The sequence below is a fragment of the Strix uralensis genome, chromosome 40, assembly GCF_047716275.1.
Source record: "Strix uralensis isolate ZFMK-TIS-50842 chromosome 40, bStrUra1, whole genome shotgun sequence".
In the NCBI taxonomy this organism is placed as follows: Eukaryota; Metazoa; Chordata; class Aves; order Strigiformes; family Strigidae; genus Strix; species Strix uralensis.
Genome location: NC_134011.1, coordinates 250,179 through 274,023, shown reverse-complemented (window position 1 = coordinate 274,023; position 23,845 = coordinate 250,179). Strand labels below are relative to the sequence as shown.

Sequence of the window (23,845 nt, the reverse complement as noted above, 5' to 3'; positions counted from 1 at the left end):
GGAACAACCCTCATCTTCAATATGAGACTCTTCACAGCATTGCACCTACCCTTTCTCTCCCTCACCATCATACCTCGATTGCTACAACAATGGTGTCTATACGGCTCTTCTTCTCTCTTCCTTTTTCTGCTCATGATAGTAAAGACATTTACAATGGCTCACACATCAAATCCTTGGGATCTTGCATTACTGAGATACACTGGAAGCATCAAAACACTACAAGGCAGGTCTAATTGGTCAACTTTCCTCACTACACAGAAGGTGACAGGACTATTGCATTTGTCCTCACTATACGCAATGCTTCAGTGTACAACATACATCCAATCCTTGCATTAGGACTAAATCACAATGGAAACATACTCTGTCCCTCAGAACATAAAGTATGGGCCCACCAGAAGGAGGGGAAATGGCAAACAATTGATGTAAATGCATGTACTGTGCGAGAACAACGAGGCTTCATTTGTGAAGGAAATACTCTTGAGGCTCAAGACATTTGTCTTGATACTGAACAAAACATTTGTCACTTTGAGATCCACCCAAATGAAACCCCTGAAAGCGTAGTCATATATGTTGGAAAAGGATGTGTTTGCATGCGAACACGGTGTGATTCCTTATTAATAGATGGTACTGTCCATACGACTCCTCCAACATCCTGACTTAATCGACCTCCTGCAACAAGCACAGAAAACTGGACAAAAGACTCTTATCACGGTCCAACATGATATAGAAGAAATACATCAAGTATTAACAAGAGTCAAAAGGAATGGAGAACATCAGTGGTGGGAAAGCTCATCTGGATGGTCACCCACCGCAACAGGACTGTTTAATTCTATGTTCCACCTGGTCATGATTTTCTTAATTCTAAATCTAATATGTTTACTGCTCATAATTGTATTGTATATTAAGGTTTGGAGGATGGTTAGACAGATTACTCAGTTACAGAAGTATCCCCGTATGTACACCATCCCAAAATAATTTTTTTTTCTTTTTGAAGCTAATCAAACACAAAATTTCCTTCAACAGTAATTTGATTATGGCATCCTCTGTTTATAGGCATAGAGGCAAGAGGCAACCACACTGCCACTCTATGGACAAGATAAATTGACTTTAGTCACGGGGTGGATTGTGGTGGTGCAATCCTTACCCCCCCCTGCCCCTCTTTGTTGGGCTGCTTGGTGCTAGGTGCGATTCCACCCACATCCCCCGAGCTATACACCAGTCTGTGGAGATAAGGACTGACAATGTTAACGAGCCTGGCTCCTGCCCCTCCCAATTGCTCGGAAATGGTTAAAATGGCCCATCAACTCCTAAGGGCCTGGCACACCTGTGCCTGGGATGTGGTCAAATGGGAACAATAACAGAGCTGCACATTAATCAAATTCTTTTGTAACTGCTGGAAGGCACCAGAAGGCATTTGACAAAAGTCAATTATCTTGGACCCTATAAATGGCGACCACCAGGGAGACCCTTTGAGCTCTCATGGATCGCAGTGGGCCTGTGACCAGCATCTCCCCTGAGCTGGGACGCCTCTCAGGTACCAAACCCTTAAGGTGTCGTCTGCTCCAGACGGAAGGCCAGGGCGAAGTCCCCCACTTGAGTCTCAATTATCGCCCGTTGAGGAATGCCAAGGCATTGGGAGGATTTGCTCTAAACTCGAGAGGGAAATTTTCTTTGAGCTAGCTTCTCTTTACTCTGTGTGTGTGTGTGGGTACGTACCCTTGTTTCTGTGTGTGTATGTCTGTTCTGTGTTCATTCCACTGAATCCAAACACCTTTGTTTCTGTATGTTTGTCCATTTTGTTATGTGCATGCATGTGTATATATGTATATATAGGTACCGTTAAGTAAGTTAGTGTGAATCTTGTCATTTTAGAATCTGAATAAGTCGCTTTTCTTTCTTTTAGTATCTCTGAATTATTTTATAATAATAAATTGCTGTTAGTTATTAATAAACCTAGATTTCTTACTAAATATTACCGTGTCAATACTTTCATCCGCGACACTTCTTCAATTAGAATTTTACAAATTTTATTATGTCTTTTAATTCTGGCATCTTGAACTGCCGGGCAAAAGCCAATTATGTGGGCACAGGTTTCATTTTCGGCTTGACAATGACGACAAGATTTATTACACGTCGATTGTCTGCCTCTTGCCACGAATTCCCTGGTGGGATAGACATTTGCTCTTAACTGGAGGGCAGTGATAAGTTTTCTATGGGGAATGCCTCTATAGCGCTCAATCCAATTATTACTTGTACTATCTTTTTCAAAATTTATAACTTCTTGGCCTTGGGACAGCAGTTTAGTCCATTTTTGAAATTCTTCATTTCGCCAATTACAGGCTTTGGGAAAAATCCTCCTTGGTGTGGGTCTTTCCCATTCTGAATCTTCTTCGTGTACTATACCATTTGTTTTTGTTGTAACGGTTCCTGGGTCCCACACTGATGGTTTTTTGTCTTTGTCGCCTCCAGCTGCGATCCATAGATGTGCGGATTCTTTTTCAATGTTTTCGTTGCTAACTATTGTTTTGATTGTTTCGATTGTTTGCTAAGTCCAGTGTTTCCAAGTATGTGATTTTTGTGTCTGAGTGATCTGCCAGGTAGATTACCCGTGGAATGGTGTATGTCCTGAGGATGTCAATCTTTTGGAATGGTTTTAAGGGGGACCTTTCTATTCTTTGCAGCCAGTCTTTTATTTTATCTAGTAGCCTTGGTTTTGATATTCCTATCCAGGGATCTATAAACAGGCCCGGGTATTTTTCTGTGTTATTGGGGTGTATCATATTGAGGGGAATGCCCTTGATAGTCCAGGCAGGACAGTCATTAATAGTGTATGAGTCCTTTGTCAGCTGGATGTAGAAGCCATGGCAATTTTCCCCTTGTGTTTTAAGGCCTGTGATGTTGCAGAATATTTTAACTATTTCAAGATTCTTCTGCATTCCTTCCCAGGAGCTACTACTACCAGATCATCTGCGAAGGCCATTTTTGTTATATGTGTAGAGTGATGTTGATAACCAATTCCTTTGTCCTCTAATTTGCATAGTAGAGGGTCTATAGGTAAATTAAATAGAATGGGAGACATTGGATCACCCTGCTTAATGCCAATCTGAATCCCAATTGAATCTGACTGCTCATTCTTCATGTCTATGTACGTTTTTGTATTTTTATACATATTTGAGATAAGGGTAATGATGTGGTTGTCTACCCCTTTCTGTTTAAGGTCTTCAATTACGTGTGTGTGATTTACTGTGTCGAGGATGTTGGCAATATCTACAAAGACGATTCCTTGGCGCTACCGTTCTTTCCTGGCATTACTTATTAGTAGTTTTAGCAGTTTTAGATTTTCAGAACAGCCTGATGATCGTATGAAACCCCTCTGTCATGGATTAATCGGGCACGGTTTTGTTAGTCTTGCTGTTAAGATCTTTGAAAACAGTCATAGGACAATTGATCCAATTGTGATCGGTCACCAGTTGTTGATGTCATTTTGGTGTTCCGGTAGAGCTGATTTCGATATGAGCACTGTTCTGCATTCCTTGATTACATCCGGAATGGTGTGTGACAGTAGCCATAGATTGAAGAGCTCCATTAGCTGGGTGTTGTCTGGATCAACCGCTATGAGGTGCCTCAGAGTTAATTCATCCCGTCCTGGTGCTGGATTTTTGCTCATTTCCTTGATGCTTTTTGCAATCTCCTTTGCTGTTATCATCCCTTTGAAGGATGTGTTGTCTGCTCTTCCCCTTGTCAGAAAACCACCTAGACCTTGAAATGTTCCTGATGTTTCCCATCTTACTTTGAAGATCCTGTGCATTTCTTTTAGAGGGATGTTGCATCTTAGGGATTCCACGTCATCCAAGATGATACTGGCCAGTTTTCTTCTGTCCTTTTGGAAGAGACATTGGAATCTTAGAAATTGTCCTCTTGTCTTTGCTCTCTTCTTCATCCATTCCTGTGATGATTTTGTGGAATGGGCTCTTCGGGTCGTCTGGCATTTCTGATCTTGGATGGCCTTCATTTCCTGGGATCGCATATATAGAAATGAGTAGCAGCTTTTGAAAGAGTCTTCAATTAGTGCTCCCTTGTTATTCTCACCTTCGAGTAACTTTTTAAATGTTCCATAAAGAATGGGCAGCTTTTCTGTTGTTATCCATCTTTTGATTGTTTTCCTGTATTGTGATGTTAAGCCCTCTTCTACTGGGTGTCCAATGTCCTCCAGATGATCTCCTTCTTCAAGCTGTTTCATCCACTCTTGGTCGTCAATTCCTTTGGGTGTGTTCTTATATAGGCCTCTTCTTTTGTCACTTATTTGTTTTGCTGTTTTTGATGGAATATGTTCCACAATTAGTTTATTAATGTTTTTAGTCCCCCTAGATTGCTGATCTAGTTGTATTAGTAAGGTAATCTCTTGTTTGGTCCAGCATTGGTTGTGGGCTCCCCTGGCAGAATTTGTATTGGGCTGCGATGCCGTGATATGTTCCTGATTACTGAGTAGGGGGTGGGCTAAACGTTTGTGCTGTCCCAAGCCAATTTTGGTTTCAAATATTTTTCCACATTCCCCACACGATAAACCAATCACTGGCTCCCTATTTGTAATCCCTTTACATTTTGGTACGTGGCATGCCATACTTTGATGTTTTTCATTTACTTTACCGCATTTATTACATTCAAATAAGATCTATCTTTTCACATGGGTTCTCTGCAGGTGTTCTATTAGACCAGACATTTTGCAAATTTGGTCTCACAATATGGGCATGAATGATTTTTGGATGGAATTTTCACTATCGGTGTTTCTGATAGTGGTTTGCCCTTGGATTGAAGAGTAGGGGTTTCTGGGGATACAGGTTGAACCATGGCCATCGGTAGTATGAGTTCCTCCTCCTCTTCATTCACCCTTCTTTTATTAGTCCTGGGCTCTGAACAGGAAGGATTGTCATATACCTCCTGTAGCATGGCTAAACCGTCAGATTGCGTGTAAAAGAAATAGTCATCCGTGAATTTTTCTTTGGTGTTTATTATTTCTATATTTTTTTAAATTTAGTGGTTCCTCTGTTAATATATTCTTGCTATAGATGTTATTTTGTATTTGTTTTTCATGTATGTCGCCATTTCCAGTCCGAGTGCTCACCAAAATGAATGGTATTTTAATCGGTCGCACCATTTTGTGTCACAGTCTTGTAAGGGTAGTCAGAGCCAATCAACTCCCCCTTATAGAGCTGTTGGGCTGTGCCCAACGTAGCCTGTGGGCTTGGCTTTGGGCAATCAATATAGTAATTGATGCCTATAATTTGAATCACCTAATTTTACTATCAAGCGGTCGGTGAGGTCGCTTGATAGGGCGAGGAAACCATAACTCTGATATACTGGGGCAGAGGTCAGTTCAGTTACCCCGAAGGGCATCCAGCGGGACCACGAGGAGGTATGACCTCTGCAGCTGTGCCCAGTTAGCAACTATGATCCCATCTTAAGAGAGTCATAGTTACTCCTGCCGTTTACCCGTGCTTCATTGAATTTCTTCACTTTGACATTCAGAGCACTGGGCAGAAATCACATCGCGTCAACACCCGCCGCGGGCCTTCGCGATGCTTTGTTTTAATTAAACAGTCAGATTGCCCTGGTCCACAGCAGTTCTAAGCAGGCTGTCACGGATGGAAGTATTGAGACAGTAATATTTAGTAAGAAATCTAGGTTTATTAATAACTAACAGCAATTTATTATTATAAAATAATTCAGAGATACTAAAAGAAAGAAAAGCGACTTATTCAGATTCTAAAATGACAAGATTCACACTAACTTACTTAACGGTACCTATATACATATATACACATGCATGCACATAACAAAATGGACAAACATACAGAAACAAAGGTGTTTGGATTCAGTAGAATGAACACAGAACGGACATACACACACAGAAACAAGGGTACGTACCCACACACACACACACACAAAGAGAAGCTAGCTCAAAGAGCTCAAACCCTCTCGAGTTTAGAGCAAATCCTCCCAATGCCTTGGCATTCCTCAATGGGCGATAATTGAGACTCGAGCGGGGGACTTTGCCCTGGCCTTCCGTCTGGAGCAGACGACACCTTAAGGGTTTGGTACCTGAGAGGCGTCCCAGCTCAGGGGAGATGCTGGTCACAGGCCGCTGCGATCCAGGAGAGCTCAAAGGATCTCCCTGGTGGTCGCCATTTATAGGGTCCAAGATAATTGACTTTTGTCAGATCCCATCTGGTGCCTTCCAGCAGTTGCACAAGAACTTGATGAATGTGCAGCTCTGTTATTGTTCCCATTTGACCACATCCCAGGCACAGGTGTGCCAGGCCCTTAGGAGTTGATGGGGCATTTTAACCATTTCCGAGCAATCAGGAGGGGCAGGAGCCAGGCTCGTTAACATTGTCAGTCCTTATCTCCACAGACTGGTGTATAGCTCGGGGGATGTGGGTGGAATCGCACCTAGCACCAAGCAGCCCAACAAAGAGGGGCGGGGGGGTGTGTGTGTAAGAATTGCACCACCACACAGGCTTTAACAGTATTTACAGATGCCAGCAGCAAGATCAGCAGGATTTGTTTGGAAGGATAATGGAATATGGCAATCAGAACGCTTTTGTGGCGATACATCTGTACAGATTTTGGAGCTTAGAGCAGTGGTTGCTGTGCTTAACCGCTGGAACATTCAAGATTTAAACATTGTGACTGATTCTTTATATGTGGCAGGTGTAGTACAATGAATCGAAAGGGCCTTGTTAGGACATGTAAACAATCCCACCCTTTTTCAGGCTTTTGTCGACTTACGAAATACTGTTAATCATCGTACGAATTGGGTTTTTATCATGCATATAAAGAGCCATACTAGGCTCCCTGGAGGTCTTGTAGAAGGCAACGCTCAAGCTGATCAGTTGGTTGCCGTTTAGCAGAGACGGATAACATTGTTCAAGAAGCCTATAAATGTCATGCCTTTTTTCACCAGTCTGTAACTGCATTATGCAAGCAATTTAACATCCTTAAGACCCAAGCATGGGCGATAGTGTCTGCTTGTCCAGACTGTGCCACTCTCACACCACTACAGGACAGTGGTGCGAATCCTCGTGGCTTACAGCCACGGGAAGTTTGGCAAACTGATATCACTGTATTTCCGCCTTTTGGGCGTCTTCGTTACTTACATGTGTCAGTGGATACCTGTTCCTCATTTATATGGGCCTCTGCTCATGCTTCTGCCTCGGCAGTAGCAGCTCGTCAACACTGGACGCAAGCGATTGCGGTTATGGGGTGTCCAAAGAAAATAAAGCTGATAATGGTCCCGCATATCAGGCAGCCTCCACCACTGCCTTTTTACAACATTGGGGAATTCAGCTTCTCCACAGAGTACCACACAACTCTACTGGGCAAGCTATCGTTGAGCGCACCCATCGTATATTGAAACATCACCTTATTATTTTGAAAAAACAGGGGGAGATATTGGCAAAAACATTATTTGTTTTAAATTGGCTTAATATACATGGAGGGCAAGATGAACCGCCTGCGCGAGTACATTTGCAAACAAACAAGCATGATTACTCTTTTCAAAAAATTCAAGTGTAATTCTATTCCCCTCAATCTGGGCAATGGGAGGGACCTATGCAGTTGTTAACTTGGGGAAGGGGTTATGCTTGTGTTTCTACAGGTAGTGATTCACCCAAGTGGGTCCCCGCAAAGTGGGTGAAACCATGGATCGCAAAGAATGACGACACCAACCCTGTGTCCCAAGGCACTTCAGAGACACCAACATCAATTGAACTTGGTCCTGATGCCATTGTTAACGGCACTACATCCAGCAAACAGTGAAGTTCTTTGTCTTTTACCGAATCTGCAGTCATTTTATGTGGCTATTTGAACACAGCCACTCACCATAAAAACAGCTTGAAGAACATGACACAGCTTGTACGGAACATGGTCTAAACTGTCGACCTTGGGTTTTTATACATTGTGCATGGTGTGACAGGGGAACTTGGAGAGTCACGCGTGCGCATGATCGGGAAAGTGTGTATAAATGTCACTTGAGTGCTGACCGGATTATCTTTTACTCCGAAGCAGATTGGTTGTCTGATTTTATAGGTAGGTCAGTATATCAGCGATTAGCTGTTGGTACAGAAGGACAGATTAGAGTTTTTAGAGAACAACAGCAGTTTTCTAGGGCTTTAAGCCTAATTGAAGATCTGGGGCAAAGAGTTTTAGCAGAAATTAGTTTTGAGCTTTGTAAACGCTTAACTTTGCAATGTATTAGGCAAAATAATAAGGTAGTAGATAGGAGCTGTGGTGTTGGAATAAATGTTCCTCGAATTTGGCAGGTGCACAAGGATAACTGGGAAAGAGGTAAAACGATGGCAATGTGTCAAACGTGGGCGATGTTTACTTTGATTTGTTTTATAGCAGGTATTGAAGGGATTTTTGACATTTGTAGGGAGTGGCGTTCGGAAGATCTCGCGATGTATGGAAGGAATAGCTGTAGCCCTCCCTTGTTACGAGGTAAGGTGATGGATAGGCTTGTAATGTTAAGGGCACACCCACGAAGGAGGTACTTGGTGAACGTATATAGGTGAGATACACAGTTTAATAAACGGACATTTTGTATCCATCATATTGGTGTTTGTACTGATGTCCCTGTGAAGGTCTTAACCTCCTGCAGCATTAGTCTGCGATCTGAGCGCCACTGATATGTGGATTGGCAGGTTTAATGAGGCAGGCTAATTGCGGTGTTGCAGTGTTAGTCTCTGCGACCTGAGCGCCACTGACACGTGGAGAGGCAGGTTCAAAGAGGCAGAGCTAACAGCAACAAATGGTGACCGCGACGTGATTTACGACATGATTTTGGGAAAAGATAAGCTGTGGCAGTCGGCGGTGCACAGCAGGAGGTGAGGAGCTCTACGCAGGACGAGAGACTCCGCGGCGCGCCATAGATGTCACAGTTAAGGTACTGAAAAGATGGGGTAAACAAAATAAGACTTCTGTGAAGTCGAGAACATTAAAAGCAATGCTACAAAGGTTGATAAGGCTTGGCGTTTTAGCAGAGCCGATAGACGGTATGAAGCCAGAGCTCTGGCCGCGAATAGAGGCGGAGTTAGCAGAGCAGGCGAAATTAGGAAAGCCGGAGCATTTAATGGCTTGGGGGCAGGCAAATGCGATTATGAAAGCTACCCCGGAGGAGCACTCAGCAAGCTCCGACGATGGGGCGGACCCCCGGAGGAGCACTCAGTGAGCTCCGATGATGGGGAGGGGGAAACCGAGGTGCATAGGGGAGAACTAGCAGAAAAATGGAAGGCAGACATGCAGCGTTGGGGGGTGGAGATGTGGGAGGCATTGGCCTGTCAACCTTGCACAGCCTGTGAGAAAGTGCTAGGCTTTGATGAAAAACAGGCCTTGGAAGAAAGATAAGAGGCTGTTGAGCTATGCCAAGGTGGCAGGGAAAAACAACAGACAGCTGCAACACTAAACTGTGGAAAAGTACTGAACCGCGAGAAGATGCTACCGCGAGAACAGCGCGTGATCAAGAGGGTGATTGGCCTGCAAGCGCGGAGTTGACGGCGGCGGCCCTGGGCCTTCCCAAGCCCCCCCCCTCCAACGCCAGGAGCGGCAGTTTTTACAGAAGGTGCTGATGCTGGAATGCGACGTCCCTTGTCTGCCAAGACCACATAATCAATAAGCAATGGCTTTATATATTCTTAACAGTGTTTTGATGTTTGCAGCGTTTATTATTTTATGTTGTGTGAGTAATAAGTGTGAGAGACGTCCTTGTGTGATTGTTTTGCGTGCATGAGACGCAGCCCAGCTGCAGCTGCGGAGCGTGTTCTCTGACAGAGCACCTTAGTGCCCGCCTGCTGGGTCACTGGTGCTGCCTGTTTGTTTGGGCTGAGTGTTTTAAGTGTCATAGGTGAAATATCTCCTCTAGCAGGAGGCCGTAATTCTGTATTAATTGTTGTCTTGAATTTAGGTGCATACTCTGTGGGTAGTGCACTTTTGTACCATCTGTCTAAGAAGGGTATTGTCATAAAAATCATCTACAACCTTACAGGGGTTATTCGTTTTACCAGAGGTCAGACTTACTCAGCTTCTTTATTTTACTACAGCTGGGGTGACTCAGGATTTGGACCAGCATGTACCCCTCAAACATTTTGAGCTCAGACAGGGAGACAGAGTCGACCTCTGATAAAAAGTAACCTCACTAAAGCCGAAGAATCTGTTGAACTGACAGGCATTTTACATACTGGTGCGGATGTGACTGTAATATCTGTGAGCTTCGGTAACTCGAGTGCTTTTCAGGGTTGGTGGTCATGCTGTAACATTTCAAAGCAAAGATCTCATTCATGCAAGGAGCCCAGTAAACTAGGTAGCAAATATTTATGCATTTATATTGGAAACCCCTGCTACATCATGGGGTTGTGACTATATGGCTCAATGGGGAACTCAGATTGGATCAAATTTGTCTTAATTGCCACTGCAGCACAGCCCACCCTGAAACTAACCTGGAAAACAGAATCACCTGTGTGGGTGGGTCAGTGGCCCTCGCCAATGGAACAGTTGTGCCACCTTAATGATTTAATTCAGGATCAATTAAGTGCAGGACATCTTGTACCTACCACCAGTCCTTAGAACTCGCTGGTGTTAATTATTTGAAACAAAAGTGGTAAATGGTGACTTTTACATGATCTCCGATGCATTAATGATGCCATGGAGGATATGGGTACATTACAGCCAGGTCTGCCCTCCCCAACAATGAGTCCCTGAAACTGGCATCTTGTAATAATTGATCTAAAGGATTGGTATTTACCATTCCCTTTCATCCAGATGATGCAGCTAAATTTACCTTTCTGTTCCCAGTATTAATGTTAGTGAACCTACAAGACGATACCACTGTGTTGTTTTGCCACAAGGCATGAAAAATAGTCCCTCGATGTGTCAGTGGTTTGCTGCAAAGGCTTTGAGCCCTATTAGAATACAGGTCTCCCAGACTGTTTTATACATCATTATATGGATGACATCCTTATAGCAGCAGAAACACAGGAGATCATGGAAAAGGCTCTTACTTTACCCAAAGACTCAGTATCTCAAATGGGGTGACAATTAGCACCTGAAAAGGTACAGCGATCATCACCATGGCAGTACCTGGAGTGGAGAATTTGTGAACAGACTAATGTCCCACAACAGGTTGAACTTAAAACTGATGTTAAGACTTTAAATGATTTACAGAAACTGTTCGGAGCTATAAATTGGATACAGCTGTTGTTGGGCCTAACTAATGATGATCTGCATAGCTCGTTTGATATTTTGTGAGGAGATCCTTCACTGACATCACCCAGAGTACTTACAGAGAAAACAAAACAAGATCTCCACCAGGTAGCTAATGCCATCTCAGAAAGACAAGCATCGTGAGGTGTGCCTGGCCATTCGTATCAACTGATATTATTTAATCCTTCAGGGCAGTCCTATGCTCTGCTGTTTCAATGGGATGAAACACTTAGTGACCCTCTTGTTATTATTGAATGGATTTTTTTTTGTCACACCAAATGCACAAGATGGTCACTACTCGTCCAGAAATGTTTGCCAAACTGATCATGAAAGGTGCCACCAATATTGCGTCACTTCTCGTCGCAGATACCAGATCAACAAGAAGTCCAGGGCAGGGTTCAAGTCCTGGAAAGTGGTAATTGGGAAGGACCATATCCTTTACTAACCTGGGGAAGAGGTTATGCTTGTATTTTCACAGGTCACAGTCCTGGTGGTTACCAGCAAGCTGTGTGTGACCACACTTGAGGTGTGAGAGGCAGCTTTTGGTGGACACCCAGGAGCCGGCTGTGGATGCCCCTGTGCCAACAGCTCGCGATCTCTTCGGCTGATCATTTAAGCAGAATGTATGGGTAATGCTTGCAACTGCAATAGGACAAAATATCTCTGTCCTTAATCACACTATGGTTGCCAACCTTTTTAAGAGAAAATGCTAACAGTAATTGTAACTCCTTGATGAAATATATAAACTTATTAGATACCAGTAAAAGATGTAGCTTAGATAAAATGTAGTTATTAATAAGGATGAATTGCTATAAGGATGTGTGTATTTAAGTTCCTTGTTTAGCAGTATCAAGAAGCAGGACCCCAAGTGTTTAACCTTATTAGAAACTCCCTTGGTTTTCCTCCTTGAGTGGTGGCCAGACTCTGGGTGGAACCCAACAGGAGGATGAAATCAGATGTTTCCGCTCAAAGAAAATTGCCAGTTATTTTGGCCTGTTGATTTGGAGGCTGGACCTGCTTGCAGCGATTTTGGATGCCTCACCTACGGATGGACGCATCGCGTAGGATTTCCGGTTTGTGAGGAAGGGCACTCTAAATTCTCGCTGCATCCAGGGTTCCCCAGCAATTGCGGATCTGAATATTAGTACCCCATTAAGTAAGTGTGTTATTCCGTATTTTCCTTATTGTTTATTTTTGTAGTATTTAGTCATATCCCTCAAAGTAGTGAAATTAGCCTACTCTTTTAACTAGTAACTGTAACTGCTGTATTGTTTCTAGCCTTCTGTGGAACTATTTTGAATATGCTGCATTTTTTTGAAGTTTCCCTAACCCTTAATTCATAAAGTCTTGAAATAAGTGTTGCAGGTGCTGCTGCAAAACCAAGAAAAGAGGATGTGGACTCAGACTAACAAATCTGTACAATGGTTAGAGGCCAAAGCAGTCCAAATGGCACTCCAGCAAGAGGCAGAGAATCCTGTTAATATTGTTACAGACTCTTTATATGTTTATAAACTTGTACACAAAATGACAACAGTGGGATTTGTGCAGATGGAAGTGTTGACCTTACTTTATGAAGCTCTACAACAGCGCATAGGGCAGGCCTTTATTACACATGTGAATAGTCACCAATCCCTACCAGGTCCGATTGTAGAAGGCAATCATAAGGCTGACCAAGCGGCACGGAGGTGTCATCATTGGACACCGCAAAGAGTTTACATGCCTTTTTACACCTTGGAGCAAAAGCCTTAGCAAAAACATGTCATATTTCTCTGTCACAAGAAAAAACATAGTGGCACTTTGTCCCTACTGTCAAAAAGGCCCACTGTGGGAGGCAGGTGTCAATCCACGGGGTCTCTCTTCCAATCAGATACGGCAAACTGATGTAACAACATGTGAATTGTTAAAACCAAATAAGTATCTCATAGTAACCATTGACACCTTTAGCTCCACAATAAACAGCCAGACACATTATTGTTCATTGGGAAGGCGTTATCGCCTTGTTAGGGAAGCCACAAGAGATCAAAACAGATAACAGCCCTTGTTTTGTTGCTAGACGCACAAAAGAATGGTGTGCATTGTGGGACATCAAATTAGTACATGGCCTTCCTTATAACAGTCAAGGACAAGCGATAGTGGAACGTGCACATCGCACCCTGAAAGCAAAGCTCCAACAGCTTGGGGAGGGGGAAGGTCATAGAGGGAAAATACCCATAGACTGCCAACAGGCTCTTTTGTGACGCGCTTTGTATACCTTAAATCATTTTGTTCGAGGCAATGAGTCTACACCTCCCCTGTGGAAACATTTTATACCAGCCCAGGCGACGAAAAACTATCCTTTGGTCCAGGTCAGGGAACCGGGCGCGATAGCTTGGGTGTCGGGGTGGTCACTGAGAGTGTTTGGGCGTGGGTACACAGCAGTGGAAAAGGACGGCCTAATCAAATGGATACCCGCACGGTGTGTAAAACCTGATCTAACATAAGATGGAGTTTTGTGTTACAGCGTTGGTGGTGGATCACCCTTCTTGGTTGTGTGTTGCCAACTCACGCAGGATATTGGAGAGAGCGGGCACGAGAACATCACCGCGAAGACGTCTGTTTTCCTCTGGATACAGGGGCAGAATCTTGCTATGTCTTCATCACAGTCACCTTTGTAAAACCAGAATGGTTTGGGTGGCTTGACAATGTGTGGATTTAGATTACTAATTAGCTTAGTTGGGATTGGCTCGTTTGGGGAATTATTGGAATATGTGGTGTGCTTCTTGCTACTTGTATCACCTTTACATGCATTAGTGCTGTAGTTTGTAGATTGTTTAAGAAGGTTAATGTTTTGTTCTTAGATCGACATATGGGTCTTGCTCATCACCGCTTGGAACAGCGCAATAATGACAATCAATCAGGAATAATGATGTTATAAAGCATGGGGAGGGGGAAATGTAGGGAGTGGCGTTCGGAAGATCTCGCGATGTACGGAAGGAATAGCTGTAGCCCTCCCTTGTTACGAGGTAAGGTGATGGATAGGCTTGTAATGTTAAGGGCACACCCACGAAGGAGGTACTTGGTGAACGTATATAGGTGAGATACACAGTTTAATAAACGGACATTTTGTATCCATCATATTGGTGTTTGTACTGATTTCTCTCTGAAGGTCTTAACCTCCTGCAGCATTAGTCTGCGATCTGAGCGCCACTGATATGTGGATTGGCAGGTTTAATGAGGCAGGCTAATTGCGGTGTTGCAGTGTTAGTCTCTGCGACCTGAGCGCCACTGACACGTGGAGAGGCAGGTTCAAAGAGGCAGAGCTAACAGCAACAGACATTACACCCAGAACAAATATTCACAGAATCACAGAATCATCTAGGTTGGAAAGGACCTTGAAGATCATCTAGTCCAACCGTTAACCTAGCACTGACAGTTCCCAACTACACCATATCCCTCAGTGCTATGTCCACCCTACTCTTAAACACCTCCAGGGATGGGGACTCCACCACCTCCCTGGGCAGCCCATTCCAACACCTAACCACCAGTTCTGTAAGGAAATGCTTCCTAATATCTAGTCTAAATCTTCTCTGGCGCAACTTGAGGCCATTCCCTCTTGTCTTATCGCTCGTTACTTGGTTAAAGAGACTCATCCCCAGCTCTCTGCAACCTCCTTTCAGGTAGCTGTAGAGGGCAATGAGTTCTCCCCTCAGCCTCCTCTTCTCCAAACTAAACAACCCCAGTTCCCTCAGCCGCTCCTCATACGACATGTGCTCCAGACCCTTCACCAGCTTCGTTAACCTTCTCTGGACACACTCAAGTCATTCAATGTCCTTTTTGGAGTGAGGGGCCCAAAACTGAACACAGTCGAGGTGTGGCCTTACCAGTGCCGAGTACAGGGGTAAGATCACTTCCCTGTCCCTGCTGACCACACTATTTCTGATACAAGCCAGGATGCCATTGGCCTTCTTGGCCACCTGGGCACACTGCTGGCTCATGTTCAGCTGGCTGTCAATCAACACCCCCATGTCCCTCACTGACTGGCAGCTCTCCAGCCACTCCTCCCCAAGCCTGTAGCGCTGCTGGGGGGTTGTTGTAGCCCAAGTGCAGCACCCGGCATTTGGTCTTATTGAAGCTCATACAGTTGGCCTTAGCCCATCGCTCCAGCCTGTCCAGGTCTCTCTGCAGAGCCTCCCTACCCTCGAGCAGATCAACACTCCCACCCAACTTGGTGTCGTCTGCAAACTTACTGAGGGTGCACTCGATCCCCTTGTCTAGATCATCAATAAAGATGTTAAATAGGAGTGGCCCCAAAACCGAGCCTTGGGGGACACCACTCATGACCGGCCACCAACTGGATTTAACTCCGTTCACCACAACTCTTTGGGCCCGGCCATCCAGCCAGTTTTTTACCCAGCAAAGCGTGTGCCCATCCAAGCCGCGAGCAGCCAGTTTTGCCAGGAGAATGTTGTGGGAAACGGTGTCAAAGGCCTTACTGAAGTCGAGGTAAACTACATCCACAGGCTTTCCCTCATCGAATAAGCAGGTCACCCTGTTGTAGAAGGAGATCGGGTTTGTCAAGCAGGACCTGCCTTTCATAAACCCATGCTGACTGGGCCTGATCATCTGGTTGTCCCGCATGTGTTGTGTGATGGTACTCTGGATGAGCTGCTCCATCAGCTTCCCTGGCACCGATGTCAAGCTGACAGGCCTGTAATTTCCTGGATCATCCTTCCGACCCTTCTTATAGATATGCGTCACATTGCCAGTTTCCAATCTGTCGGGACCTCCCTGGTCAGCCAGGACTGTTGGTAAATGATGGAAAGCGGCTTGGCGAGCACCCCAGCCAGCTCCTTCAGCACCCTCGGGTGTATTCCATCAGGTCCCATAGACTTGTGTGTGTCTATGTGATGCAATAGGTCACTGACTGTCTCCTGGATTGCAGGGAGGTCGTTCTCCCAGTCTCTGTCCTCTGGCTGAGGAGGCTGGATTCCCTCAGTACAACTAGTCTTGTTATTAAAGACTGAGGCAAAGAAGGCATTAAGAACTTCAGCCTTCTCCTCACTTGTTACCATGTTTCCTCCTGCATCTAGCAGGGGATGGATACTCTCCCTGGTCTTTCTTTTGCTACTGACATACTTATAGAAACATTTCTTGTTATACTTGATTGCTGAAGCCAGGGTAAATTCCAGCTGGGCTTTAGACCTCCTGATTTTTGCCCTGCATAGCCTCACAGCCTCTTTGTAATCACTGTGAGTGGCTAGCCCCTTCTTCCAAAGGCTGTAAACTTTCCTTTTCTCCCTGAGTTCCAGCCAAAGCTCCCTATTCAGCCAGGGTGGTCTCCTCTGTCGCCGGCTTCTCTTACAGCACCTGGGGACTGCCTGTTCCTGAGCCATTAACACTTCCTTCTTAAAGAGTGCCCAGCTTTCCTGGACCCCTATACCCTTCAGGATCGTCTCCCAAGGTATCCTTTCAAGCAGGTGCCTAAACAAGACAAAGTCAGCCCTTTTGAAGTCCAGGATGTCAGTTCTGCTTAGCCCTCTCCTGGCCTCTCTAAGAATAGAGAACTCTATTATTTCATGATCGCTGTGCCCTAGTCGTCCTCTGACCGCCACATCATCCACCAGTCCTTCTCTGTTCACAAAGTCGAGATCCAGTAGGGCACCTTCTCTGGTTGGTTCTCTCACCAGTTGCGTCAGGAAGTTGTCTCCCACACATTCCAGGAATCTCCAGGACTGGTCCCGCTCTGCCATGTTGTATTTCCAGCAGTTGTCTGGGAAGTTAAAGTCTCCCACAAGAACAAGGGCAAGCGATCGTGAGATTTCTCCTAAATACCTATAGAATATTTCATCCACCTCTCTGTCCTGGGTGGGTGGCCTATAGTAGACTCCTACTACAACATCTGCCCTGTTGGCCTTCCCCCTGATTCTAACACAAAGACACTCTACCCTGTCTTCGCTACACTTGTACTCAAAGCAATCATAACAGTCCCTAACATACAGCGCCACCCCACCACCTCTCCTTCCTTGTCTGTCCCTTCTAAAGAGCTTGTAGCACTCAACAGGCGCACTCCAGTCATGGGAGACATCCCACCATGTTTCTGTAATAGCCACAACATCATAATTTTCCTGTTTCATCATGGCTTCCAGCTCCTTCTGTTTGTTACCCATGCTGTGTGCACTGGTATACATGCACTTCAGATGGGCTGATGTCTTCCCCCTTCAAATCTAGTTTAAAGCTCTGTCAATGAGCCCAGCTAACTCCTGCCCCAAGATCCTCTTCCCCCTCTGGGACAGGTGCATTCCACCTAATGCCAAAAGGTCTGGTGCCCTGTATGCCAGCCCATGATTGTAAAATCCAAAGCCCTGATGGTAACACCAGTCTTGGAGCCATAAGTTCATCTGTTGAGTTCTCCTGTATTCTTTTTCATTCATCCCCCCAACTGAAGGGATGGAGGAGAACACAATTTGTGCCCCTGACCCCTTAATCACTTTCCCCAAGGATCTGAAATATCTCTTAATTGCTTTAGGACTTCTCCTAGTAATGTCGTCACTACCTACTTGAAAAACCAGGAGAGGGTAGTAGTCCTTGGGTTGTTGAAAGAACGCAGCGGGAGCCCAGCCATCATTTAATGCACAAAGGCTCAACTTTATTAGTACTCACACTTCTTTTATATCTACAATAATTAGTTCATACATATTGCAAAAAGCGAGCTCCCTATAGGTTGCTAAGGTTAGATACCTTGGTTGCTAAGGTTAAATACCAATCCCACCCCTTATGATTTCTGCAAGGCCTTCTACATAGTCTTGCTTCTGTTCTTTGTTCTTCTTTGATACTTTTCGGTATTTTCCCATCACGTCGCCGTTGTCAGCAGTTCCTCGGTGCTGTGCCCTTTCTCACGTAGCCAGTTGTTAGCAAACTGCTCCACATCTCCCCCGTTTTCTTTTTGCACTTGTGCTAAAAATATTGCAGAGGCAGTCTTCTGCAGGGCCCTTTGCAGAAGACTGACAATACATGGCAACATCAAAAGTACAACCACAATTACCAAGATCACTACCCCTATAGACTTGATCAGAGATATTAACCATCCTGAAAGTCCCCATTCTTTTAACCAGCTTTCAATCCCTAATCCATCTACTTGTTTCAAGCTGTGCAGGCCTTCTTGCAATTTCCTAATCTTTGCATGGACTGAAGAATAATTGTCTGTCAGGTTCATGCAACACATTCCTTCAAATTCCTCACATCCATGGCCTTGTGCTAAAAGCAAAAAATCAATAGCTGCTCTATTTTGTAATACTGCATGGTTAACACTTTCTACATCTGCTGTAAGCCGATCTAAAATTTCAGAAGTGCGATTAAGCTCATCTTTTGCCCAACATCCTATCTGTTTTGCTAAGTTCATGGCTTTATTAGCCGCTCCTCCTGGCAAAATAGTTGCAACTAACACCTGTGTACGTCATTGGGAGGTGCGGCAGGTTTCGCCCATCTCGCTGGAACCCATGCGGTGCCTGTTGGTGTAGAAACACAAAGATATCCCCTTCCCCATATTATTACTTTAGCTGGTCCTTTCCACAATCCATCTTTTGGATCCTTATAATTTACCCATATCTCTTTCCTTCCCTCACTTACTTTTGCCTTTTCATAATGTAACATAGCTGGTGGTTGTTCTGTGTCTCCAAATATACACAAGTGATTCATTACAAATAATGTTTTGGCTAATCTTTCTTGTACATCCTGTATTTCCTGATATTTTGCTACATAACGTTTCAAGGTACCATTTGCTCTCTCAACTATGGCCTGTCCTGTGGGAGAATGCGGTATCCCTGTTACATGCTTCACTCCCCACTTGCTTAAAAATCTCTGCATTCGACTTCCGACATATGCTGGTCCATTGTCTGTCTTTATAGTATTCGGGACTCCCATTATTGCAAAACAACATGTTAAGCGTCTGATTACCTGTGTGGCCTTTTCCCCACTCTGCGCGGAGGCCCATATATATTTGCTATAAGTATCTATAGTAACATGTACATATTTAAGTCTACCAAAGCTTTGTATGTGAGTCACATCCATTTGCCATACTTCATTAGATTTTGTCCCTCTAGGATTGACTCCTATTCCAATACCAACCCCTTTATTGTGAAAACTACAAACAGGGCATGTTTTTACTATGGCCGTTGCCTCCGCCATTGTGATGCCAAACTGTGTTTTTAGCCCTTTTGCATTCTGGTGGAATATGTCATGTGCTTCTTTTGCCAATTTGTCTTTCGGCATGGGAACATGTACAGCAGTGGATACCAACTTGTCCGCTCGAGCATTACCCTCCCCAAGTCCTATATCCCATTTATGACTCCTAACATGGATTACAGCATATGGTTGTTCCCTTATTTTTATGGCCCTCTGTAATTGTAAGAACAGCTCATAGAGACGCTTATTTTGTACTTCCCTGACTTCTGCATCTTCTATCCTTGCTACTATTCCTGCTACATACATAGAGTCAGTTACAATATTCAATGGTCCATTAAACTTAACCATCGCCCAAACTACTGCCAACAGTTCCAAAGTTTGTAGTGTGTCTTGTGCTGTGGCTTTTAATATCTCGTGTTTCCATGTATTATCTTCCTGCCACGTTATAGCTGCTGTCCGAGATTTCTTTCCTGCATCTGTATAAACTGTGATGGCATTCGGGATCGGCGCCTGTTGTCTTTTTGGCTGTTCAATCCAATATAATTGTCCTAACCATCTCAAAGGTTCCATAGATAATTGATCAGTTGACAACATCATTGGCCCATTTAACATGGCTTCCTGCAATGCTGTGCTATTTACCAGGTACCACTGCATGGTTTCCTTCTGCATTGGACAGTATATGAATTGAGGTTCTCTTCCACTTATTTGAATAACTCGCACACGACCTTTCTTTACTAAATTTGCTAGTGCCTCAATTTTTTGAAGTAGAGATTTTGATTGTTGTAATGCTGGCGTGATCCATTCTAGCACCCATGTCTCCCCCGTTTTCTTTTTAGACTGCGTAATAGCTCCGAGCAAATGCTGTGAACCCATCCACACAAGTATGTCCAGGGGGAGCTCAGCGTCTCTCCGACGCACTTGTCCCGAAGTAATACGGTCCATAATCTGTTGTAGCACTCGTTTCTGGTCTGCTGATAAAGACACCACCTGTGCAGGGTCATTTCCTTTTAACAGTGGTCGTAATTGTTGTAAAAGTTCGTTTGGGATGCCCACTATAGGTTTTAGCCATTGTAAATCTCCTAATAGCTTCTGAGCATCGTGCAGTGTTGAGATTTCAGGATTAATTGTCAATTTTTGTGGTGCTACTATTTGTTTCATCAAAGACAATCCCAAATACTTCCATGGAGCTGTTTTTTGTATCTTTTCTGGTGCAATTACCAATCTTTGCTTTGCAAGGGTGTTTACAATTTCTTTTATCTGTGCTTCTGTAAATGGTTCTTTCTGTGCAAATAATATATCATCCATATAGTGATAAATTATAACATTAGTCCATTTTTGACGTAATGGCTGTAAGGCTGCATCTACAAAAATCTGACATAAAGTTGGACTATTTCTCATTCCTTGTGGTAAAACTGTCCATTCAAACCGTTGATCTGGCCCTTCTCTATTTATTGTTGGTAAAGTGAAAGCAAATCGGCGCATGTCCTTTTCATGAAGCGGAATCGTAAAGAAACAATCTTTTAAGTCCACAACCAATATAGGCCATTCATGAGGTAACATAGCTGGATTCGGCATACCTGGTTGTAAAGCCCCCATTGGTTCCATTTGTTTGTTTACTTCCCTAAGGTCATGCAAAAGTCGATATTTGCCTGATTTCTTCTTTATGACAAATATCGGAGTATTCCAAGGACTAGTAGATAATCTTAAATGTCCTTGCTGATATTGTTCTTGTACTAGCAAGTGTGCTTGCTCAAGACTTTCCCTTTTTAGTGGCCATTGCTTTACCCATATTGGATCGTCAGATGTCCAAGTTATAGGGATCGGGAAAGTCCAAGCAATGGCCATTAGGATAAATGGTGATCGTTTGTCAAAACTATTCCCATTTGTGCTAACACATCTCTTCCAATTAAACAGTTTACCCCTGGAGGTAATTGCACTACAGCAAGCACTGCTGTGACTGTTTGTCCTTCAATTGTTAATTGCAGGGGCGGCGTTCGATTAGCTAAGGTTAAACCACCCACGCCAGTGATGGTAGTGGTATGCTCTTGTAACGGCCAGCCTTGTGGCCAAGAAGAAGGCGACAGTACGCTGGAATCTGCGCCTGTGTCTAACAACCCTTCCACAGTTATTGCGTTACCTTGAAATGACAGGTGAACAGTCTTTCTGGGTCTCGTACTCAGATTCAGTGTTAGCAGGGTCAGGCTTCCTGTGGATCCGAAGCCTTTGTTTCCGCGACTCTCCTCAGTCACTGGTCGTATTGTTTGAGTCACTTGTGGTAGGGGCACCAGCTGTGCAATCCGTTGTCCCTGTGCAATCTTTACTGGTGGATTCAGTGTATATGCCATAATATAGATTTCACCTTCATAATCTGCATCGATTACTCCCGGTAAAACAAATAGTCCACATTGTGATGCCGATGATCTTCCTAATAATAAAGCTCCCATGGCTCTCCCATTAATGATGATAGGTCCTCGTACGTTCGTAGATATTGTTTGAGGATTATTTGTTAACAGGGTAACATCTACTGCTGCTGCCAGGTCCAACCCGAGACTTCCCCGGGTGGCGGGTTGAAGGACTGCGCTGCGGCTGCAACTTTCGTCGTCGCGCGGCGGCCGGCGAACGCGCTCCGTGTGGAGTTTCCCGACCGTCTGCGGCAAGCCCCCTCATTATGGGAGTTGGATCGGCAAGTTTGACACCATACATTTCTGGCTGTACAACTCTTTCGTACATGCCCTGGAGCTCCGCATCGGTAACACCGCAGCTGCCCCTTTTGAGGTGTTTGCACTCTAACTGCTGCCGAAGTCTGGAGAGGCGCAAGGGCTGCCATAACCTGACTTTGAGTAGCCTGAGCCTGTTCTTTCATTCCTTCCCCTAATTTCTTTATTGCCTCTACAAGAAAAGCCTGAGGTCCAGTGGGTATCGATGACGCTTTTTCAAGTGCCTCCTCTACAGTCCAATTTGTCCCTAATGTATTCAGTAAACTCTTTGTAGCAGGATTGCCATTTTGTAAAATACATTGTTTTAAGAGAGCACCCTGCATGTGGATAGGTACTCTTGCTCTTTCAATTGCATTTACCAACTTATCTACAAAACTGCCCAAAGTCTCTTCTCTCCCTTGCTTAATCCCCATATACATTGGAACTCCGCCTGGCTCTTTCACTTGCTCTATGGCTTCTCTCACTAACCTCATTGCCTCTCTCACCTTATCCGGACCGAGCAATGCTTGAGCTTCTACTCTAGCATAAGGTCCTAACCCCATTAATTCATCCATTGTGATCCCTTGTAATGGATCTCCCGCTTGCCGCTGTACCGCTACCGATTCTAATACTCTCGCTTGCCAATGCGCATTAAACAACAACAACTGACTAGGAGAGAAAATTAACTTTGCTATACCCCGACAATCTGCAGGCAAAAGAAGTTGAGTGCTCCAGAGATAATCTAACATTTGACGAACCGGTTCACCAGTAACACCATAAGAACTCACTGTAGAGCGCAATTGTGACAAAAGCTTCCAATCTAATGCCGTAACAGTAGCATTTATTCCACCAGCTGGGTTCGGCTGAAACTGAACTGGAAAAGCCATTGCTGTCGCCATCTGAGTCATCGCCTCATCCCCTTTTTCTAACCCCTCTCGTGCCAATGCATTCCAAGCCCGACACCTTTCTTTAGCGATCTCTATCCCCAGCCCATCTTCTGAGCCAGGAGTAGAATTCTCGCTTTCCGGCGTCACAGTGTGGCTGGACGCGTCAGGGCTACTCAGGGCGGGGGCGGGGGGAGCGGTAGGGAGAACTCGTTCTGAGCTTTCCTGTCCCGTCTCTTCGGAACGTAAAGGTGGTAAAACAAGCTCACGAAACGTAGGCGGTAATGGCCACCTAGTTTCCTCCTCCCCATATCTGGTGTTTTTCTCTTTTGCCGCAACTGCGCCCTGTGCAGCTCTTTTTTCAGCCTGATACCTTAGCAATTCATTATGAACCACCCTCCATAACTTTCCCAACTTTTTTGCTGTCTTATCATCGTTCAATGTTAATTCCCATAATTTATCTCCAAATTTTCGCCATTCCGATAACTCATGAACTGCATGTGGATTAATAAAACAACCTTGCTCTACCCCATAAGCTAAAAGCCCCTGAAGATCCTTTTTTACATCTATTCCCTCAACCCGGCGTTGTGTCAGCCAGGATGCAAATAAATCGTATGCTGCTTGCCTGTCCATACCTGAATTTTTCCATTGCAGCCTTTCCAGGTCTCGGCAGCACGTATCAGCAGGGTTCACCTCTTATGACACCCAGGGCGCGGGCCTTTTCTCTTATTTCAGTCGCCTTTCGCCGTCCTCGCTGCTTAAGGACCTGAACCACCTTCTCTGGTCTTTATCCTTCGTGGCGCCTTATACGTCCTTTGGCACGTATCACGTCGCGGTCACCATTTGTTG

The 23,845-nt window shown here is 44.6% G+C and overlaps 1 long non-coding RNA gene across 1 annotated transcript in view; it reads left to right on the top strand.

Annotated features, from left to right (window-relative positions):
* LOC141937329 (uncharacterized) overlaps positions 1 to 14,370 on the top strand; it is a 28,129-nt gene extending 13,759 nt beyond the window's left edge. The window contains exon 2 of the long non-coding RNA XR_012626898.1: positions 7,658 to 14,370. This is a non-coding gene — a long non-coding RNA (uncharacterized LOC141937329). The remainder of the gene's footprint in view (positions 1 to 7,657) is intronic.
* Positions 14,371 to 23,845: the final 9,475 nt, after the last annotated feature.